Source organism: Neoarius graeffei, chromosome 1 (genome assembly GCF_027579695.1).
Source record: "Neoarius graeffei isolate fNeoGra1 chromosome 1, fNeoGra1.pri, whole genome shotgun sequence".
In the NCBI taxonomy this organism is placed as follows: domain Eukaryota; kingdom Metazoa; phylum Chordata; class Actinopteri; order Siluriformes; family Ariidae; genus Neoarius; species Neoarius graeffei.
In genome coordinates, this window is record NC_083569.1 from 107,970,705 (window position 1) to 107,992,314 (window position 21,610).

General features: G+C 45.7%; 1 pseudogene; it reads right to left on the reverse strand.

Annotated features, from left to right (window-relative positions):
- The window catches only part of LOC132885858 (zinc finger protein 585A-like), a 78,284-nt pseudogene that overhangs the window by 16,735 nt on the left and 39,939 nt on the right, over positions 1-21,610 (reverse strand).

Here is a 21,610-nt window from a genome sequence, read left to right on the forward strand (position 1 = left end):
TGAGAGAGGCCTGTAGCCTAAGTAGAAGGTTAGCCTAGCTTGCTAACGGGACAAAGAATTAGCCGTGTGTGTGTGGCTCGCTAAGGTATGGGGGTTACCACGTGGGATTTGAGGATTAGCCGGTAGCTAACTCCACGTGTGTGTGTGTCCACGTGGTGGAGACCTAGCTTGGTTGCTAGCTAAGACAAAGGAATGTTATCTAAGTAGAACAAAGGATTAGCTCTGTTGCTAACTAAGGTGTTTTTGTGGGTGTGAGGCCTTGTGACCACGTGGTGTAGGCCTTGTGTAGCTAAGCTAAGACAAAGGAAAGCTAGCTAAGGTGTGTTTGTGAGGCCTGTGGAGGAGGGCCACCACGTGTTCCCTTGAGACAATACCCTTAGCCCTGGATGCTAATGGGACAAAAGAATTAGCCGTAGGCTAATTTCACTAGCTTATAACAGTACTGAATCCACTGAAATCTTGATGAAATCAAAATACGTGTAATAATGAAGTTAAGGGTTAGAGAGGAATAGAGAAAGAGCATGCAACCTATCTATTGAGAGATCAAAACAAAATAGAACAATAATTCAATACCCTGAGGGTCTACAGTGTACACATTTAAACCATTCCTGAGTTTAAATTCACACTTCATAAAGCTAATTCCTAAGACTAGCTTTTATGCCCAAAATTTTCCAGTCTTAGTATCTTGCCTCTACGCAAGATTATGAAGAGATGTTCCGAGACTTTTGGAGTTTCACCGTTGTGAAGCATGTGAGTCGCTTCTGTAGAAAGCAGAGGATTTCTTGGTCCGACGCGTGGTCGCTCGTGATGAGAAGAAAGTCTCTGATCAGAATAATGTGCACAGCTTTTTTAATTAGGAGGAATTCTGGTCGCTCCTAACTTTTAATTGAACTGTTTGGGCTGCAGTCCGTACGTACGTATAAGGAATAACTGAGAACCGGTTGTAACTCAAGCTGAGTTTAAAATCGTGCGATTCTGGATTTTTACCGTGGCCAGTGAAGAAATCGCGCTAAATCGTGGATCTTGCAAGAAAGAAAAGAAAAGACGTCTTTATCTGGTTTTCTGGTGCGGGGTATCTCTTGTGTCCAGATGGCTTGAAATCCAGACGAGAGAGTGAAAGACAGAAGTGTTGTTCCGTTATTTATGCCTTTATGGAGGATGTGACGTAGGTCAACGTGGAAGTTGGTGATGGGAGTTGTAGTTTCTTAAAGAGACAGGCTGTTGTAGTTCTTAGACGGACTGTACCTACAAATGCATACGTTGCAATCCTGAAATGAGTGTCCTTTGTTGTTAAGATGAAGATAGACAGCAGAGTCCTGGCCTGAGGAACTGGCTCTCCTGTGTTGAGCCATGTGCCTGTGTGAAGCGTTTTTTTGTTTCCCCAATATACGGTACGAGTCTGTGCATTCCTCACTGCACTGAAGTGCATACACTACGTTGTTCTGTTTGTGTCTGGCTAGTTGTTAGCTGCCTGCAACAACTAGAAAAGGACCAAGCCATCAACCGATCTCTGCACTACCAATTGTACCCTGGGGAAGCCGTTCCTCTTATATACGGACTCCCCAAGATTCACAAGGAAGGAGCTCCACTCAGACTTATCATCAGCAGTATAAACTCTGTCACCTATAACATTGCCAAACACCTAGCCACCATCCTGGCTCCTCTTGTTGGGAATACACCACATCAAGTCAAAAACTCCCAAGATTTTGCTACTAAAGTTGCAGACCTCAAACTAGACTCAGATGAAACCATGGTTTCCTATGATGTCACTTCTCTTTTCACCTGCATTCCCACCACAGAAGCAGTCGAATCTGTTAGAAAACGACTCCTTCAAGACAGCACCTTACTGGATAGAACGAACTTCACCACAGACCAGATTTGCACCCTGCTTGACCTCTGCCTGACTACCACTTATTTCTAGTTTAATGAAAGTTTCTACAGACAGAACCATGGATACGCCATGGGCTCACCGGTGTCCCCTATTGTGGCCAATCTTTACATGGAGGAAGTGGAACATAAAGCTTTGACCACTTTTTCAGGAGTTGCTCCCAGCCACTGGTTCAGATATGTGGATGACACCTGGGTTAAAATCAAAACCCATGAGGTGGAAGCCTTCTCTAAGCACATCAATGCAGTGGATATCAACATCAATTTCATTCAGGAGGACATCAGTGGGAATAATCTAGCCTTCTTGGATTGTGATGTACAGATTAGACAAGACAGAAGCCTTAACATCGAGGTCTACCAGAAACCCACACACACAGACCAGTACCTACTCTTCGACTCTCACCACCCACTGGAAGACAAATTGGGGGTCATTAGGACCTTGCAACACAGGGCTCAGAACGTTCCTACAACGGTAGAGGGAAAAGAGAAGGAGCAGAGTCACATCAAGAAAGCACTTCAGAACTGCGGGTATCCCAACTGGGCCTTCTTCAAGAGCAGAAAAAGGAACATAATGGACAAGGAGGATAACAGGAACAAATGCAAGAACATTGTCATTCCCTACATTTCTGGTCGATCTGAGAAACTCAGGAGGATCTTCTACAAACACAACATTCCGGTACATTTCAGACCCAGTAACACCCTGAAGCAGGAACCGGTCCACCCTAAGGACAGAATAGCCAGACACAAACAGGACAACATAGTGTATGCAATTCAGTGCAGTGAGGAATGCACAGACTGGTATATTGGGGAAACAAAACAACCGCTTCACAGGCGCATGGCTCAACACCGGAGAGCCAGTTCCTCAGGCCAGGACTCTGCTGTCTATCTTCATCTTAACAACAAAGGACACTCATTTCAGGATTGCAACGTACGCATTTTAGCCAGAGAGGATCATTGGTATGAGCGAGGAGTTAAAGAAGCCATTTTTGTCAACCTGGAACGGCCATCACTGAACAGAGGTGGTGGTCTAAGACAGGGGTTCCCAAACTTTTCCATGCCAAGGCCCCCCAAACAGCATTAGCTTCTGGCCAGGGATCCCCTTTGCAAACCCACAGACAATGCTACAAAATATATAAAGAAACATCAACTTTTAGAATGTTTTCTCTTACTTTTATTCAATAGTATTTCCTCCAAAAATCTTTCCTGTGAAATAAATCTGATGTACACAAGCAGTTGGGCCTCATTGGATAAATCTGTGCTCTCATCCAGCTGAAGTGCGAAGTATTCGCTGGCTCTCACCTGCTCCAACAGCTGAGCAGATATGTCTTGAGCCATGTCACCAATCCGTCGGCTCACAGTGTTAGAGAGTGGGACAGCATCGATTTTTTTGGCAGCATCCTCACCAAGCAGTTCTCGGAAAATGTCTTCGGTGGCTGGTAAAATCAAATCTTCTCCAATTGAGTGAGTTTTTTTTTAGCATGAGCAATGTGGTACGAGGCTAAAAATGATGCCTTCAGGGCCCGCTCAGGGACAGTAGCTTGCTGGGCGAATGCAGCAGATTGCCTGACCAAATGCTCTTCTTTGCGTCTGAAGAAATCTACTGTTTTTTTCGGCATCTGTCGGATGTTTTTGTACCAAGTGACGCTGAAGTTTCAAAGGTTTTAAGCACTCGTTTGACAGGGTCTCCAGACAGAGGATGCATTTCAGGCAATCATGGCCATTTTTCTGTATGGCTGTAAAGCCATACTTAATGTATGCTGCCTCATATTTTCGGATTTTAGTTGGCCAGGACTTTAGGGTTTTTTTCGCAGCAGTGTCCTCCACAGCAGGACTGTTGGTTTGTTCCTTCGGTCTCTTCTTCAAAAACCTGTCCATTTTGCGCTAGCAATATGCTAGCTTGAGGAGCAAAGCAGCTTGATAAATGGCGCAAACCGCAACATCACAGGCAATCGGAGAGATGAGCATGGCAAACAACGTTTTGATATGATGTAGTATTATTAATAATTATATTTTATAATGATTAAAAAACTAATTACAATATATTTAATAAATATTTTTAAAAAAGTATATTTTTTTCCACAATTTTTTTGTTATCCCTCCAAGTGCCCCCTGGCGGCCCCCACTTTGAAAACCACTGGTCTAAGACATCGTTTATCAGCCACCTACAATGCAGTCCTTGGCACACTTCCCAGCCAACTGAATGCACACCAAAACCCAGCTGTTTTCAGTGACTCACAGGAGGACAGAGAGAACCAGCAATCCATTGATCACCCCAACGACTCTTGAGGCTGTTCACACCCAGCCCCCAGTGACCCACACCAACAGGATGACTCAACGACACCTTAGGATTGCTTTTCATCCATGAGAGGATAAATACCTGATACTCCCTATTAGTCAGACAGAACTGAAGAAGCCTTTCGGATGAGAGGTGAAATGTCTTCAAGAATCTTCAAGCAAGTCCAGTTGCTCTCTTTTACCACCCACAGTACATTGGCAAACTGCTGATTATTAAACCCCACCACCAGGCCCGACCCTTACCAATTTGACACCCTAGGCAAGATTTTAGGTGGCGCCCCCTCCCCAACACCAGTTAAAGCCACTGATAGTGTATCTATAGTAAAAAGAAATGGAATAGCTTCGTCTTAAAACATCTCATCTCATTATCTCAAGCCGCTTTATCCTTCTACAGGGTCGCAGGCAAGCTGGAGCCTATCCCAGCTGACTACGGGCGAAAGGCGGGGTACACCCTGGACAAGTCGCCAGGTCATCACAGGGCTGACACATAGACACAGACAACCATTCACACTCACGGTCAATTTAGAGTCACCCGTTAACCTAACCTGCATGTCTTTGGACTGTGGGGGAAACCGGAGCACCCGGAGGAAACCCACGCAGACACGGGGAGAACATGCAAACTCCACACAGAAAGGCCCTCGCTGGCCCCGGGGCTCGAACCCAGGACCTTCTTGCTGTGAGGCGACAGCCCTAACCACTACACCACCGTGCCGCCCCGTCTTAAAACATTCTTTTATTTAAACAAAAAAATTGCACGTTCAAAATACTTAATTAAAGGCATTAAATAAAGAAATTGCACATTCAAAATATTTAATACTGAATTAAAGAAAAATACAAAATATGAACTGAATATATGAAACATAATATAAATGGCTTACATAAAGTATTACATTTACAGTACTCCCAAAATAAAAAAATGTAAACAAGTGTTGTAATTCGTAAATGCAATATAAATAAGGCATTGCACAAAATAAGATATTAAAGAAACCAGTGTGCATGAAAAATACAAGGATTTAAATAAAAATTTAAAAAATATATAAAATTGTGATATTAAAAAGACCTCTAGTGGTGTTTTTTGGTACTGCCTTCAACTTCAACTATTGAAAAACTAAATGTAGACCAGGGGGGAAAAAAAAACTGTTGATATGTAACTATGTGTATTTGTTGATACTGAATATAGTACAAGGGAAATACCCCTCCTAGAACTGCCACCTTATTGTGGTGGAGGGGTTTGTGTGCTTGAATGATCCTAGGAGCTATGTTGTCGGGGGCATTATGCCCCTGTCAGGGTTTCCCAAGGCAGACAGGCCAGACCAAGAGCAGTTCACCAAAACCCCTATGGAAAAACAATTAAGGACCGTGACGTCGCCCGGTATGGTGCAGCCGGGGCCCCACCCTGGAGCCAGGCCCGGGGTTGGGGCTCGTTTGCGAGCGCTTGGTGGCCGGGCCTTTGCCCATGGGGCCCGGCCGGGCTCAGCTCGAAGAGGTGATGTGGGCCCGACCTCCTGTGGGTTCACCACCCACAGAGGTAGCAGTAGGGGACTGGTGCAGTGTGGATTGGGTGGCAGTCGAAGGCAGGGGCCTCGACGACCTGATCCCCGGACAAAGCGGCTAGCTGTTGGGACATGGAATGTCACTTCGCTGGGGGGGGGGAAAGAGCTTGAGCTTGTGCGGGAGGTTGAGAGGTACCGGCTAGAGATAGTCGGGCTCACCTCCACGCACAGCTTGGGCTCTGGAACCCAGCTCCTCGAGAGGGGCTGGACTTTCCACTTCTCTGGAGTCGCCCATGGTGAGCGGCGGCGGGCTGGTGTGGGCTTGCTTATAGCTCCCCAGCTCAGCCGCCATGTGTTGGAGTTTACCCCAGTGAACGAGAGGGTCGCCTCTCTGCGCCTTCAGATTGGGGAGAGGGCTCTTGCTGTTATTTGCGCCTACGGGCCGAATGGCAGTATAGAGTATCCGGCCTTCTTCGAGTCCCTGGGAGAGGTACTGAGGGGTGCTCAGACTGGGGACTACATTGTGCTACTGGGGGACTTCAATGCTCACGTGGGCGACACTCTGCCAACACTGTTTACAGTGCGGGTGGGGAGCTGTTTACCTCGACTGGGGACATTGTCGGGCGGTGGAAGGAATACTTTGAGAATCTCCTCAATCCCACCGTCATGTCTTCCATTGAGGAGACTGAGGCTGATGACTCAGAGGTGGACTCGTCCATTACCCAAGCCGAAGTCACTGAGGTGGTTTGCAAGCTCCTCGGTGGCAAGGCACCGGGGGTGGATGAGATCCGCCCTGAGTATCTCAAGTCTCTGGATGTTGTGGGGCTGTCTTGGTTGACACGCCTCTGCAACATTGCGTGGCGGTCGGGGACAGTGCCTCTGGAGTGGCAGACTGGGGTGGTGGTCCCTCTTTTTAAGAAAGGGGACCGGAGAGTGTGCTCCAATTATAGGGGAATCACACTTCTCAGCCTCCCAGGGAAGGTTTACTCCAGGGTACTGGAGAGGAGAATTGGACCAATAGTCGAACCTAGGATCCAGGAGGAACAATGCGGTTTTCGTCCTGGTTGCGGAACACTGGACCAGCTCTATACCCTTCAGAGGGTGCTCGAGGGTTCATGGGAGTTTGCCCAACCAGTCCACATGTGCTTTGTGGATCTGGAGAAGGCATTCAACCATGTCTCCCGTGGTATTCTGTGGGGGGTGCTTCGGGAGTATGGGGTTCGGGGCTCTTTGCTAAGGGCTGTCCGGTCCCTGTACGAACGGAGCAAGAGTCTGGTTCGCATTGCCGGCAGTAAGTCAGACCTGTTACCAGTGCATGTTGGACTCCGGCAGGGCTGCCCTTTGTCACCGGTTCATAATTTTTATGGACAGAATTTCTAGGCGCAGCCAGGGGCTGGAAGGAATCCTGTTTGGGAACCACAGGATTTCATCTCTGCTTTTTGCGGATGATGTTGTCCTGTTGGCTTCTTCAAACCAGGACCTTCAGCATGCACTGGGGTGGTTTGCAGTCGAGTGTGAAGTGGCTGGGATGAGAATCAGCACCTCCAAGTCCAAGGCCATGGTTCTCGACCGGAAAAGGGTGGCTTGCCCTCTCCGGGTTGGTGGAGAAGTCCTGCCTCAAGTGGAGGAGTTTAAGTATCTCGGGATCTTGTTCATGAGTGAGGGAAGGATGGAGCGTGAGATCGACAGGCGGATCAGTGCAGCCTCCGCAGTGATGCGGTCGCTTTACCAGTCGATCTACGTTCCGACTCTCACCTATGGACATGAGCTTTGGGTAATGACCGAAAGAACAAGATCACGGATACAAGCGGCCGAAATGAGTTTACTTCGCAGGGTGGCTGGGCGCTCCCTTAGAGATAGTGTGAGAAGCACAGTCACTCGGGAGGAGCTCGGAGTAGAACCGCTACTCCTCCACATCGAGAGGAATCAGCTGAGGTGGCTCAGGCATCTTTTTCAGATGCCTCCTGGACGCCTCCCTGGGGAGGTGTTCCAGGCATGTTCCCCCGGGAGGAGGCCCCGGGGAAGACCCAGGACACGCTGGAGGGACTATGTCTCTCGGCGGCCTGGGAACGCCTCGGTGTTCTTCCCGAGGAGCTGGCTGAGGTGTCTGGGGAAAGGGAAGTTTGGGCTTCCCTGCTTAGACTGCTGCCTCCGCGACCCGGTCCCGGATAAAGCGGAAGACGACGAGACGAGACAAGGGAAATACTAGTTTACTATATGTTGATATGTTGTGCTGCTTTCCTATTTTTTTTTCTCAGCACTTTGATGTCTGTCCACGTATGGGAGAGTGAAAAACGTAATTTCAGCTCCTTTGTATGACTGGTGCATGTAAGGAAATTGACAATAAAAGTTGAACTTGAACTTGAACAACACCAGAGCATCCTCAATCTCACATAACCTGCTACAGCTTTACCCTCCTAGTCTTTCTTGCAGCAAAGTCATCTACAACATCATCATATGATAACTGATTTGAGACCACATGGTTGATGCTTATAATGGCAAGTCCACTGAGGTGGTCTTGCATCATAGTAGATCTCAGATAAGTTTTTATTAGTTTGAGCTTAGAGAAGCTTCTTTCAGCAGCAGCCACAGTAACAGGAAGAGTGGCAGAGATTCTCAAAGCAACCCACATGTTGGGGTAAATTTCTGCCAGCTTCTTCTCTTGCAGGAAGGTCAAAAGTTCCATGTTTGTCATATTCTTTGAGGGCAATGGTGGGAAATTCTGCATTTCCTTTGCAAGTTCTGTGCCACTAATGTCCTGCTGGCTGTCGTGGGTCAGGGCAGCACTTAGGGTTTGACACTTCTGGAGCAAGTTCTGTTCTTTCAAGTTGGGGAAATTGAGGAGCACAGCAAAGATGTTATTCATCTCTCCAAGACTCTGAAATCTCTCATCAAGTGAAGAGATGGCACTATCCATGCCCACATTAAAAAATGTGGTTTCCAGGTTTCGTAGTGCATCTTGTATTGGCTCGTCTGGAGACTCATAGCCAAATTGCCTTTTTGTGGTTCTCAAATGCCTTTTTTTGAGTTCAGCCTCCACATTCATCTCTTCACACATCTCCTTTGCAGTTGTCTGTGCATCAGAAAATCCAGTGTTTCTGTAACTGGTGAGGGAATCTCTGGTTTTCTTCAGCAAGTTGACAGTCACATCAAGCTGGATGGAAGGTGACTGCATCAGTTTACTGACATGCTGGATCTTGCTGAGAATGCCATACCATATAGCTGTACAAATGCAAAAGCGATAGGATCCAATCTCCTCAGCCAAAGACTAGGCTTCAACTCTCACCACAGGGTCTGCAGTTGTTTCCCTCACCTCCAGAAGAGCATCCCTGACTTGCCCAGCCTGATACCTTACTGCTTCAATGCTTTTTATCCTGCTTTCCCATCTGGTCTCAGCCCATGATTTCAGAGTGATTTTCACATATTTCAGGAGCACATCCCACCTATGGGTGGAGGCTGAGAAGAGCTTGAATAACTTTGTTAACACGGGCGATTGCTCTAAGACAACGAGGGAGGCTCAGCCTCCTCTAAAAATGACGAACATCATGTAGGATGAATTGCGCTAGGCTTATGTTATAGCCAACCTTATAACATTGCTATTTCAGATCCAGAATCATAGAAATATATGTGCTCAACCTACTACAGTGCGAAATCATTCCATTATAACTTTAATGTGTGCGTGAGTTTTTCCCCCTCATGACAGCGCGATGCAGCCCAGCCTCAGTGCACTTCAATGGCATTTGGGAGCTATGCGCTTTTCAATCTCAAAATGCAAGATGATTATTGGACAAATACTGCGAAAATGCCCGCCTACGGACTCCCAGCCTCACATGGGAGGGACATGGCAGTTTCCGCGAGGAGACTGGTGATTGGTGAAAGCGGCCGGATATTTTCTTTGATTGACAGCTCGTTTCAACTATAGACAGGCAGCGGTGAATTTCAGTTCAGTCCCATGCGGATTCGCAAGTGCTGTGGTGTATTGTAAAAGATCAGCTTACATTTCGATTTCATTCATTACATACGGTTTCTACCAGCTTTTTTAGTTTGTATATATTTTCATTGTAAATAAAGTGTAAATATAGTGTTGTCAAGTTTGCTATCTTAGTTCCAGAAATTTTGTTTATTTGAGTGACTGAACTTGAACTTGAGGGGGCTAGTCAGCTAGCAAGAAAGCTGTGCACGGATGCCAAGCATTGCTGATTTAATTTTGGCGAAGCCATTTGCCAGTCTTCCTTTCGAGGAAAAAATTAAAATTAAAGAGCAGGGTAGACCAACGCCTCAAATTGACTTGGTGAAAAAGGTAGGGAATAATACTCGTTCCTTTCAGCTCTCCTGGTACGAGAAAGTGAATTGGCTAACAGCAAGTGACCCACATCAACAACAGTAAATAGGCTACTTTAGTAATATGTCATGGATGGACCAAAAATATAGAATCTATTTAAAATGTTTATGCTGAGTATATTATATTGGAATATATATTTTTCTGGATATGAATTAAACACAGCTACAATTTGGAAAACATTTTTAAACAAAAACACAGCCGAGAACATTTCACACTACAGACCTGGATTAAAAGTGAAGGGTTATCAAAATTGTCAATAAAACATTTCTCAGTCAAAATAAGTAAAATATAGGGAAAGTGTCATTGAATGAAATGTGTGGCACCCAGCTCTACTGCTGCGGTTCCTGACAAAGAGGTGATTTCAATAATGATCAATTTTTAAACAACATGCCACAATTTTAAAATATAAAATGTTAAAATATACCCCTCCCCCCCAACACCACCATCATGTATATTGGACAGTAGGCTAATGGGCCAAAAGAACCTGTTATTTCACAGTTTGTGACCCTGCCAACAATCAGCCAGATCAGAGGCAAGAATATGGGCAAAATTGATGTTTTTTCTTTTAGAATCTGGAAATATCATAACCGACCAGCCTCCCCTGTTTGAAAGACTACCAGCCACCACTGTTTGTTAAATACCCAAAAGCACAACCATCCTCCCCAAGTGGTAGTCTAGCATATATAAAGCCTGGTCGGACGAGAGGGGGCGCCTTGGGAAAGTAACAGGTCTATTAATGATAATAATAATAATAATAATAATAATAATAATAATAATAATTATTATTATTATTTACTGAATTCCTCACCACCCGCTCGGTGAGTTGCTTTTGTGTCTTCTTCCTTTACAGGAGAGAAAGTGTGCCATTTATGCTATTTGTAAAGAGAACACATCTGAGTGCTTGTTTCGTTTCCCTGCAGTCTTGACGCACTGAGATTGTTTCTTGTTTTCAATGCGTTTATTATATTTTCCTCCAGGAAGCTCTTCGCAACATGGTTGCTTGAATGAGCTGCTAAACTGTCATTTTAATGAGAACACAGATCAACAAAGCAACTTTGTTTTATTTTAAAAAAAAAAACGTGCCAGGCACCATTGGAATATCTCGCTGCGAAACGTGTTCGGTGCATAAAAGACCTTTACTTCAGCCCAGACTGCTCAACGACACCGACAGACTGCTCCAAGTGCAGCCATATTCAAAACGAGCAACAGATCTATGTCAGTTATCTACGTTATGCAAAAACACTCTTTAGCCAACAACACTTAGGCTATTACATGGCCAAAACAGAGAATAGCCGCGGATGCGCACTTGCGCACCCGAAGACACACTATAGACAGGGCGAACCACTGTTGAGCGCTTATTGTTTCATGATTAACAACCACCACCACACCCCACCCCGCTTTTTTTGACAAATCGCACCCTGACTACATGCTTTGCTGTACAATTAAATTAGGCTAAGGCATTATAATGCTGACTCGTTTTCAGAATAGTGGAAGTCATAATTTTTCTCCCCCAATTTCTGCGCCCCTGGATGGACGCAGCGGCCTTAGCATTTGCCTATATTGCCTATGCCATGGGCCGGCTATGCCCACCACCACCACCACTGGAAGGGGCTGCTTTTGTGAACAGTTTAATCGCTAATGGAGATTCCAGGTTTCATTATAAAAGAATGAGATACCATTCCATTTATCCAACAGAAGGAGACCAGAACCGGTATTCAGATCTGCAGCCTGTGTCTGAGCTCACCCTATCATGAAGTTCTCTACAGATTTAGAGAGATCAAGAAGCCTGGATACAAAGGAGCATCCCTGGAGAATAATTCATATTGCATAATTAAGATGCCCAAACATATAAACAATTCCCTTTTGAAATTGCTATCGCCTCCCTCATGACTTCTCTGAAGCAATTTGATTTTTCTGAGAGGTAGTGAAGCTTGCATCCAGTTGCTGTCAAAGGTGATGCCTAGAAATTCTATAGTCAAGTTTATTTGTATCACATTTTTAACAGATGTTATCTCAAAGCAGTTTTACAGAAAATTAAAGACTTTAAACATGAGCTAATTTCAAAGCGTCACTGCACAGCATCACTGGAGCAGGTGGTCCAACTGGCAGAGGACTACCTGCTGGTGTTTGTGGGAGCAGACACTCCTGTAGCTCCCATCTCTCTCCCTCTCTCTTTCATTCTCTCTCCCTGCCCCTCCCCTACCCCAGTCCCACAGAGACAGGGGCCAATTCCCCTGATGCCCACTCCTTGCACTCGTATCTGTCCTCATGTCTACTCACCCATTTCTTCTTGCGTGTTTATGTTGCCACTAACCCCCCATCCACAGTTGAACTCATCTGTGCCCACCAAAGTCAAGAGAAAGCCCAGGCAGGTCTGCTGGTGCAGCAGGAAGGCTGGGATTTCGTGGAATCAGCACTTCCGCAAAGGGGTGGGGATTCCAATTCGCATCCCTGATGTGCTGTGGGCTTCCCTGATCAAGCAGGAGCATACCACATCCAAGTATTCAAGGGGGTACACATCAGGGTTTGGTGGATTCTGGTTGAAATCAGACCTCCATGCATAAAAGCCTGATTCAATGTGGGGCACTGGAAAAATGCACGGTTAGTGAACGTGAGGTGTGTACATGGAGATGTCCACAAATATCTTCTAATGCCCATCACTATTCAATTCCCAGGTGAAAAACAGTGTAGAGGCAGCGGTCAGTCTGAGCCTCACCCATCCACTTATCCTGGGGACAGATTAGCTGGGATTTACAACATTAATAACACAAATTAGTAGTGGATGGGTCCTGCAGTAGCATGTTACAAATCCCACGGCAACACTGGCTGGGGAGGCAGTGCCAGGGCCGTCCGCATCATGATGACATGGCAAGTGGGAAGGGCAGGGGCGGGCCCTGCCTCTCCTCTCTCTCATAAATCCCTCAGAGGATTTCCTACTGGAGCAGACGCAAGACAAGACCCTGAGGCACGCTTTTGACCAAGTGAAAGTAATTGATGGTCAGAAGCTCCAGCCTAATATTGCGCCTTCCTTTCCGTATTTTTGTATTATTAAGGATAGGCTATATTTAGTGATGCAGGACACTCTGACTAAAGAAGAGATGACACAGTTGTTGGTCCCAAAGAGCTGTAAGGAACTTTTATTCCATGCGGCTCATCATAATCCTATGGCTGGGCACTTGGGTCAAGACAAAACACTAAATTATCTCAGGGCTTGTTTCTGTTGGCCAAGGATTTGCGCCAATGTCTGCAGGTGGCGTGCGGCTTGTTGCGAATGCCAGCTGGTAAACCCAGCTGCCATGCCAAAAGCACCATTGTGCCCATTACCATTAATTGAGATCCCTTTCAAAAGAATTGGCATGAAACTTTTTAGGCCATTAGATCGATCTCCACATGGGTATCGCTTTCTGTTAGTCATTGTGGATTATGCAACGTGATATGTGGAAGCAGTGCCTCTTAGCACGATGTTCTGGATGCACTCTTCTATATTATCTCCTGAGTCAGGATTCCAAAAAAAATCCTGACTGATCAAAGCACGACTTATGTCATGCACACTCCATGAACTGTACAAATTATTGGGAAGTAAATCGATTTATACCAGCACTTACTATCTGCAGACAGATGGGCTGGTAGAATGATTTAATCAAACACTTCAAAACATTATTCATAAGTTTTCACAAGGATGCTAGAAACTGGGATAAGTGGCTAGACCCTCTGTTTGCAGGACGTGAGGTCCCACAAGCCTCCACTGGATTTTCCCAGTTTGAATTGCTATATGGGTGCAAGCCCTGTGGCATCTTAGATGTCATGAAAGAAACTTGGGAGGAGGGATCTTCACAAAGCAAAAATTAAATTAGGTATGTTCTTGGCCTGAGAGCAAAACTCCATGCACTGAGTCACATAATCATGGAGAATTTGCTACAAATGCAAGAAAGTTAATCAAGGTCAAGGCTTTTTTTTTTAAATTCTCATTTCAACCATAGACAGTTGATGCAATACACAGTTCAAATGAAACAATGTTTTTCCAGGACCATGGTGCTACATTAAACATCACAGGACAACAAAAGTACATATAACAAAGTGCACGAGTGCAAACATTGCAGACAACAAACTACAAACAAAAAGTGCAAACTAAGACAGTGCAAAAAAGACAACTAGCACAGACACAGTGCTGGGGAGTAACGAGATACATGTAATGGCGTTACGTAATTTAATTACAAAATAAATGTAACAGTAATATATTACAGTTACTGGAGAAAAATGTGTAATTCAATTACAGTTACTTACGAAAATATTCAGAATTACAATTTTAATTACATCTGAAGAAGGCAAGAATTTCGCGAGGGCCATGGCCGCCCTCTCAATTTGGCCTTGTGCCCTTGGAAAAAATATCTGCTGTAAGGCCACAGTGGCCTTGATGCCCTGCGGTTTTGTAGTCTGCCTCGTGACTGCCAATAGGCTTTAACATCACCTGTGTCTATTGAGAAAAAAAAATACATCTTTTGATGACATTCTGGATTCTTATTGGGCAATTCATCAGTGGTGGATCGGACTCGAGCCTGGCATGAACCGCTCCGACGCGCTATAATGACACCAATCTATCACCAGCCAATCAGGAGACTTAATCAAACGCATCCCCCGCCCACCAATCTATCACCAGCCAATCAGGAGACTTAATCAAACGCATCCCCGCCCACTTGTGTCCGTGTCTGAGACGTTGAATTTTCACAGAAGGAGGGAAGAAGTTGACTGAGGTAAGACTGTGTGATAAATTAACGAACGAATAAGAAAGGAATTTCAACATATAAGGCTTAAGTTTGTTACCATTAAATAAGCATTGCTTGTACAGTAACGTTATGTCGTTACAACGTTGACCCACTTTTAACATGCCGAGTACCGACTGTAGCCGGTAACAAATGCTAATTAGCTTGCTGTCAAAGGTGCAAAGACCTTAAATTGCTCTGTGTAAATTAGAAAATGGTGCAACTTCCTCTGTAGCTGTCAACTCAACTTGTCTTGAGTTTTGAGCCAATCACAACAGGGCAGCACTGTGGCCTGAGGTAAAACATGATAGTTTAAGTTTGTTTAAATTACAAAAATGAGTACATCCAATGACTGTCTCATATACTCTTCATATACTCATACTGTTTAAGTAATGCAATAAAACTAATCTTTAAAAGTGGTATTTACTCAAACTGTTTGCACAGAATGAACTTTCGGGTTAACAGTCATTGGGTGTACTCATTTTTGTAATTTAAACAAACTTAAACTATCATGTTTTACCTCAGGCCACAGTGCTGCCCTGCTGTGAATATTTCAGATCTTGAGACATGAAAGTGCTATTTTAAAAAATAAAAGGTCAGAAATGTTTTCTTTGTCGTCTATTTAGTTCATTTTATTTCCTCAATAATTTTCCTTGATTGAGAAATCGGTCTGGGCTCTTATGGGTTAATCAGTAGCCTGCATGCTAGTATATATTCCATTTACAGTCAAACATTTTGATGTACTCCAGGCTCAATTTTGATTCATCAAAAATCTGTGTAGTAGTACAGTCTGAAGATGCTCTTGCACATTCAGTATCAATTGAACAAAAATTATGGGAGGATATAGGTTTAATAAGTTTTACAATTTTTGAAGTGAGTGATGGATTGATAAGTTTAGATGTGTTCAATATTTTCTTATCTTCAGACATAATAGTGTAGATGTTTCTTTACCTGCTTGATAGATTAGAGTCCCAGTCGAAACTTCCTCAGAAGAGTCATTAGTCCTTAAATTAAGTTCATTATAGATGTGAACTCATAATCATTGTTTTATTTTATGGCCTCGGTGCCTTGGCTTTTGGCCTTCGTGCCCTCAAAAAATTGACAGCACAATAGGCCAAGTGGCCTTGCCCCTAAAACGATGAAATTCCAGGCCTGGTTGTGACTTTGTATGTCAACTCTGATTGATTTTACAGTAAAATGTGTCTTGAAGTCTGACCTTGTGGTGGTTATTATTATATTATCCTTATAAAAGATGTGATGTTAATTCATGTATTAAAAGGGGTTCAGTAGACAGTGTTTAGTATTGTTTTGAGCTTAACACTGCCAGGTTTAAAAATTTGAAAATGGTTAACGGCACAGAATACTCATTCAAAAATTAGAAAAGTAATCAAAAAGTAATTGAAAAGTAATTAGTTACATTACTCAGATATAGTAATTGAAATAGTTACACTACTATTACATTTTAAACAGGGTAACTTGTAACTGTAACGAATTACTTTTCTAAAGTAACCTTCCGAACACTGCACAGACAGTATAGTGCCAATCAGCACCTGTAACTGACAACGGGCACAAAGTATGAGTGTGCGTTTTGAGGTAGCATGTGTAAAGAAAAAAAAGTAAACATTGTGTATGTGAGAAGCATTGCAAACATTGTAAAACATGACAGTGTATTGTTCTTCACTGTGCAAAGACTGCAGTGGGAGTGGTGTGATCAACAATCCGTGTGTATCAATCCAATCCCTCAGAGTTGAGGAGTCTGATGGCATGTAAGAAGAAACTGTTACAAACCCTGGCTGTGAAGGCCCAAACGCTTCGGTACCTCTTTCCAGACGCCAGGAGGGTGAAGAGGTTGTGTGAGGGGTGCATGGGGTCATGTACAATGTTGGTGGCTTTCCAGATGCAGCATGTGGTGTAAATTCCCTTGATGAAGGGAAGAGAGACTCCAATCTTCTCAGCTGTCCTCACTATCCGCTGTAAGGTCTTGCAAGCTGAGACCATGCAATTCTCAAACTAGACTGTTATGCAGCTGCTTAGAATGCTCCCAATAGTCCCTCTGTAGAATAATGTGAGGATGGGTGATGTGTTTTCCTCAGCTTTCGTAGGAAGTAGAGATGCTGCTGGGCTTTCTTGGCTATGGAGCTGGTGTTGAGGGACTAGGTGAGGTTCTCTACCAGATGAACACCAAGGAATCTGGTGCCCTTAATGATCTCCACAGGCGAGCTGTCGATGTACAGCGGAGAGTGGTCACTCTGTATTGTTCTGAAGCAAACAACCATCTCTTTTATTTTGTCTACGTTCAGAGACAGGTTGTTGATTCTGCACCAGTCTGATTGCCATTGCACCCCCTCTCTGTTTGCTGACTTGTCATTCTTAGTGATGAGATCCACCACAGTCATGTCATCAGCAAACGTGATGTTATGATTAGAACTGTGCACTGCTGCACAGTTGTGAGTCAGAGTGAACAGCAGTGGATTAAGCACACTTGGGGGGGGAGGGGCAGTGCTTAGTATGGTGGTGCTGGAAGTTCTGCTCCCAATCTGGAGTGACTGAGGTCTCTCAGTCAGGAAGTCCAGAATACAGTTGCAGAGGGAGGGGTTCAGGCCCAGCTTTCCAATTTGCTGCTGAGGAATGATTGTGTTGAATGGGGAACTGATGTCTATGAAGAGCATTTGAATGTATGTGTCCTTTTTGTCCAGGTGGCTAAGGGCCAGATGAAGGGTGGCAGCTGGTTATGGCAGTACGTGAACTGCAGGGGGGTCCAGTGAGGGAGGCAGCAGGGTCTTTATGTGCCTCATGATGAGCCTCTTGAAGCACTTCATAATGATGGGTGTGAGTGCAACAAGACGGTAGTCATTGAGGCAGAACACTGAAGACTTCTTTGGCATGGGGACAATAGTAGTGGTCTCGAAGCACTTTGGAACGACAGCGTTGCTCAAGGAGATATTGAAGATGTCAGTAAGAACATCTGCTAGCTGTTCTGCACATTGTCTGAACAATTTACTGGGGATGTTGTCTGGTCCAGCAGCCTTCTGTGGGTTGACTCTGCGTAGAGTTTTCCTTACATTGACTATGGTCAGACACAGCACCTGGTCATTGGGAGGAGGGATGGTCTTTGCTCATTGCTACGCTATTCCGCACCTCAAATCGTGCGTAGAATTTGTTCAGCACATCTGGAAGGGAGGCATCATTGTCACAGGCAGGTGTTGTCCTGTAGTTGGTGATGACCTAGATGCCCTGCCACATGCACTGCATGTTACCGCTGTCATGAAAGTAGCTTTGAATTCTCTGGACGTGTGCGTGCTTTGCTGATCTGATGGCCTGAGAAAATTTGGTCCTTGCTACGCTTAGGGCTGCCCCATCACCTGCTCAGAAGTAGCATCTCGGGTCCTCAGTTGTGTGCGCACACCTGCAGCAATCCACGGCTTCTGGTTGGGACAATTGGTGATGATCTTAGACACATTGACATCGATGCACTTGTTGATGTAGCTAGTCACTGATGCTGTGTACTCCTCAAAGTTGGTGTAGTCACTATTGGTTGCAGCCTTCTTAAACATGTCCCAGTCAGTTCTCTCAAAACAGAGCAGAGATGGCTCCTTCTGGCAAGGTTTTTAGCTGCTTTAGAACCAGTTTGGAGTGTCTGACAAGCGGTCTGTATGCTGGAATTAGCATTCCAGAGATGTGGTCTAAATAGCTGAGGTGGGGGTGGGAATTTGTGTGCAACCAAGATCCAGCATGTTCACCCTTCTCATTGCAAAGTCAACATACTGATGGAATTTAGGGAGCACTGACCTGAGATTTGCATGGTTGAAATCTCCAGTGACAAACAATCCATCTGGGTGTGCATTCTGCAGTTCTCTGACAGTACCGTACAGTACACTGTACTTAGCATGAGCACTGGGGGAAATGTAAACTATTATGAATGTGGAAGTGGATTCCTGTGGTCTACATTTAAACAGTCACAAACTCTACTAGCGATGACCAATAACCAGAGACTAGCACCAAATTCTTGCACCATTCTGTGTTGATGTAAATACACAAGCCACCTCCACGCGTCTTACCGCACAGAGCTGTATTTCTGATGGCTCGGAATGAGGCTAGCCCGTCCAGCTGAATGGGAGTGTCCAGAACTCTGTCGTTGAGCCACGTCTCTGTTAGGACTGGGACTGTTTTGGCCTCTAGAGGCCACTGTTATTTCCTTTTCTTGTCATGTTTGTTTTGGGCCTCTAGAGGTCACCACTGTGTTCTGTGTTTTGTTTTTGTCTTATTGCCCGTTTCCTGCCCCGCCCTGTCCTTAATTAGTTTGTGTATAAATACCCCTCTGTTTGTTCCCTTGTCACGGAGTCTTTTTCCTATGTTATGCTGTTAGTGCTAGTTCCCTCTGTTCCATGTACCTTGCCTGTGTCTTTGTATTCTTGGTTTTTGCTTCTTTCTTTTGGACTTTGTGGATTTTGTTTTTGACCTTTTTGATCTTCTGAGCGTTTGAGTTTTTGCCTTTTTTTCTTATTTGGATTTTGGACTTTGTACCTTTGGGTATTTTTATTTTTGGTTTATCTTCTGAGCTTTGGATTATTCTTTTTGTTTTTTCCCTTAGATTGTACATAGTGTAAATAAACTGTTTTTGATACCTTTCTACTTCCGCCTCACGCCTCTGCACTTGAGTCATCCCCCTGGTGGCCTAGTGGGGGTTTGCTGGATTATCACACCAGCGAACCAGGTTCAAATCCCAGCAAAACCCTAACAGAAAGACTCCGTCATGACCGACTCAGCAGAGGCTTCTTCATCTGTCTACCCGGCCAACCTTCAGGGAATGATGGCTGCGTTAACACGCCTCGGATCCATCATGGACACTCTCGCAAGCCAATGTGAGACCCTTGCTTGCCACGAGGTACTGCTTCAGCAGATTGGGAGAACCCTGGCACAGCTGACTTCTCTGTCCCCATCTCCTCCGCCTGATTCTGCTCCTGCTCCAATGCCTCCTGCCATGCTGCCTTCACCTCGCGAACCCAGCCTTCCTGCACCACAGAGGTACGACAGCAAGCACAGTGAGTGTCGAGAGTTCCTTACCCAGTGTCAACTCACCTTTGAGCTTCAGCCTACCACCTACACTACGGATCGCCGCAAGATTGCCTTTGTGATAACCTTGTTAGCTGGTAAGGCGCGAGCCTGGGCTACTGCTATTTGGCAGAGACAGGGACCTGAGTGCTCTGATTTCCAGCTATTTACTGAGGAGATGCTGCGTGTCTTCGATCAAGCAGACATCAGTAAAGACGCAGCCAGAAAGCTCATGTCCATCCGGCAAGGGGGAAGCGTCGCAGACTACGCCATCTCGTTCCGGACGCTTGCAGCAGTAATTGGATGGAACGAGACTGCCCTGGTGTCAGCCTTCCACCATGGTCTGTCTGACCCCATCAAAGACGGTCTGGCTTCTATCGGATGCCCAAGTGACCTCGAAACACTGATCTCACATTCTACTCGTCTGGACAACAGGATGAGAGAATTCCGCCAATTCCTGAGCCTCCCCGGCCTCCCTGCCTCTACCTGGAGCCCGTCTACCTCCTCCAGTGACTGTCCAGAACCCATGCAAGTGGGCCGTACTTGCCTCTCCGCATCTGAGAGGGAGCGCAGAAGGAGGGACAAGTGCTGCATCTACTATGGCAAGCCTGGTCACTTCCGAGCATCATGTCCCGAACTCTCGGGAAAAGGACCGCCCCGTCCAGCCGAGGGAGGGTTGTGACGGGGCCTACCCTCTCTCCCAGACTCCCTGGCCAAGGAATCTACATCCCGGTCTCCATCTCCTGGGGTGAGTCCGTCCACTCTTGTCAAGCTTTGTTAGACTCAGGGGCGGCTGGAAACTTTATGGATATTAACTTTGCCCAAAGTATCAATGTCCCGACTGCACCTCTTGAAGTCCCACTGTCTATGTCTGCCCTGGATGGCCAAGCCTTAGGTGACAGAAGAGTCACCCAAGTAACTTCTCCAGTCTTCCTCCAGTCTCAAGGTCACAAGGAAGAAATATCCCTGCACCTGATTCCTTCACCTGAGTTCCCAGTTATTCTAGGTCTCCCTTGGCTTACCCGCCACAACCCTCATATAGACTGGGTCACTAGCCAGGTTGTGGAGTGGGGTCCTGCTTGCTATGCCTCGTCTGCTCTCTAGCTCTCCTGTGTCTCCTGCTGAGCCTCCTGATCTCACCGAGTTATCTCAAGTTCCCACAGAGTACTGGGATCTTAAGGAAGTTTTCAGCAAGAGCAGGGCCGTCGTTCTTCCTCCACACCATGCCTACGACTGTGCCATCGACTTGCTCCCTGGGACTACCCCTCCTCGTGGCAGACTGTTTTCCCTCTCTCAGCCAGAACGCAAGGCCATGGAGGAATACCTCAAAGATGCCCTGGTCTCTGGGTTCATTCGACCCTCCACCTCACCCGCTGGTGCCGGCTTCTTCTTTGTCGGCAAGAAGGATGGGGGGCTCCGACCATGTATTGACTACAGGGGCCTGAACAAGATCACTGTGCGCAACCGATATCCCCTTCCGCTGATGCCCACAGCATTCGACCTGCTCCAAGGCGCCACCGTCTTCACCAAGTTGGACCTACGGAACGCATACCACCTCATCCGTATCCGACAGGGAGACGAGTGGAAGACTGCCTTCAACACCCCATCTGGGCACTAAGAATACCAGGTGATGCCCTTTGGACTCACCAACGCACCAGCTGTTTTTCAGGCCCTAATCAACGACGTCTTGAGGGACATGATTAACCTGTACGTTTTTGTCTACCTCGACGACATCCTTATCTTTTCCAAGACCATGCAGGAGCACCGCCACCATGTCCGCC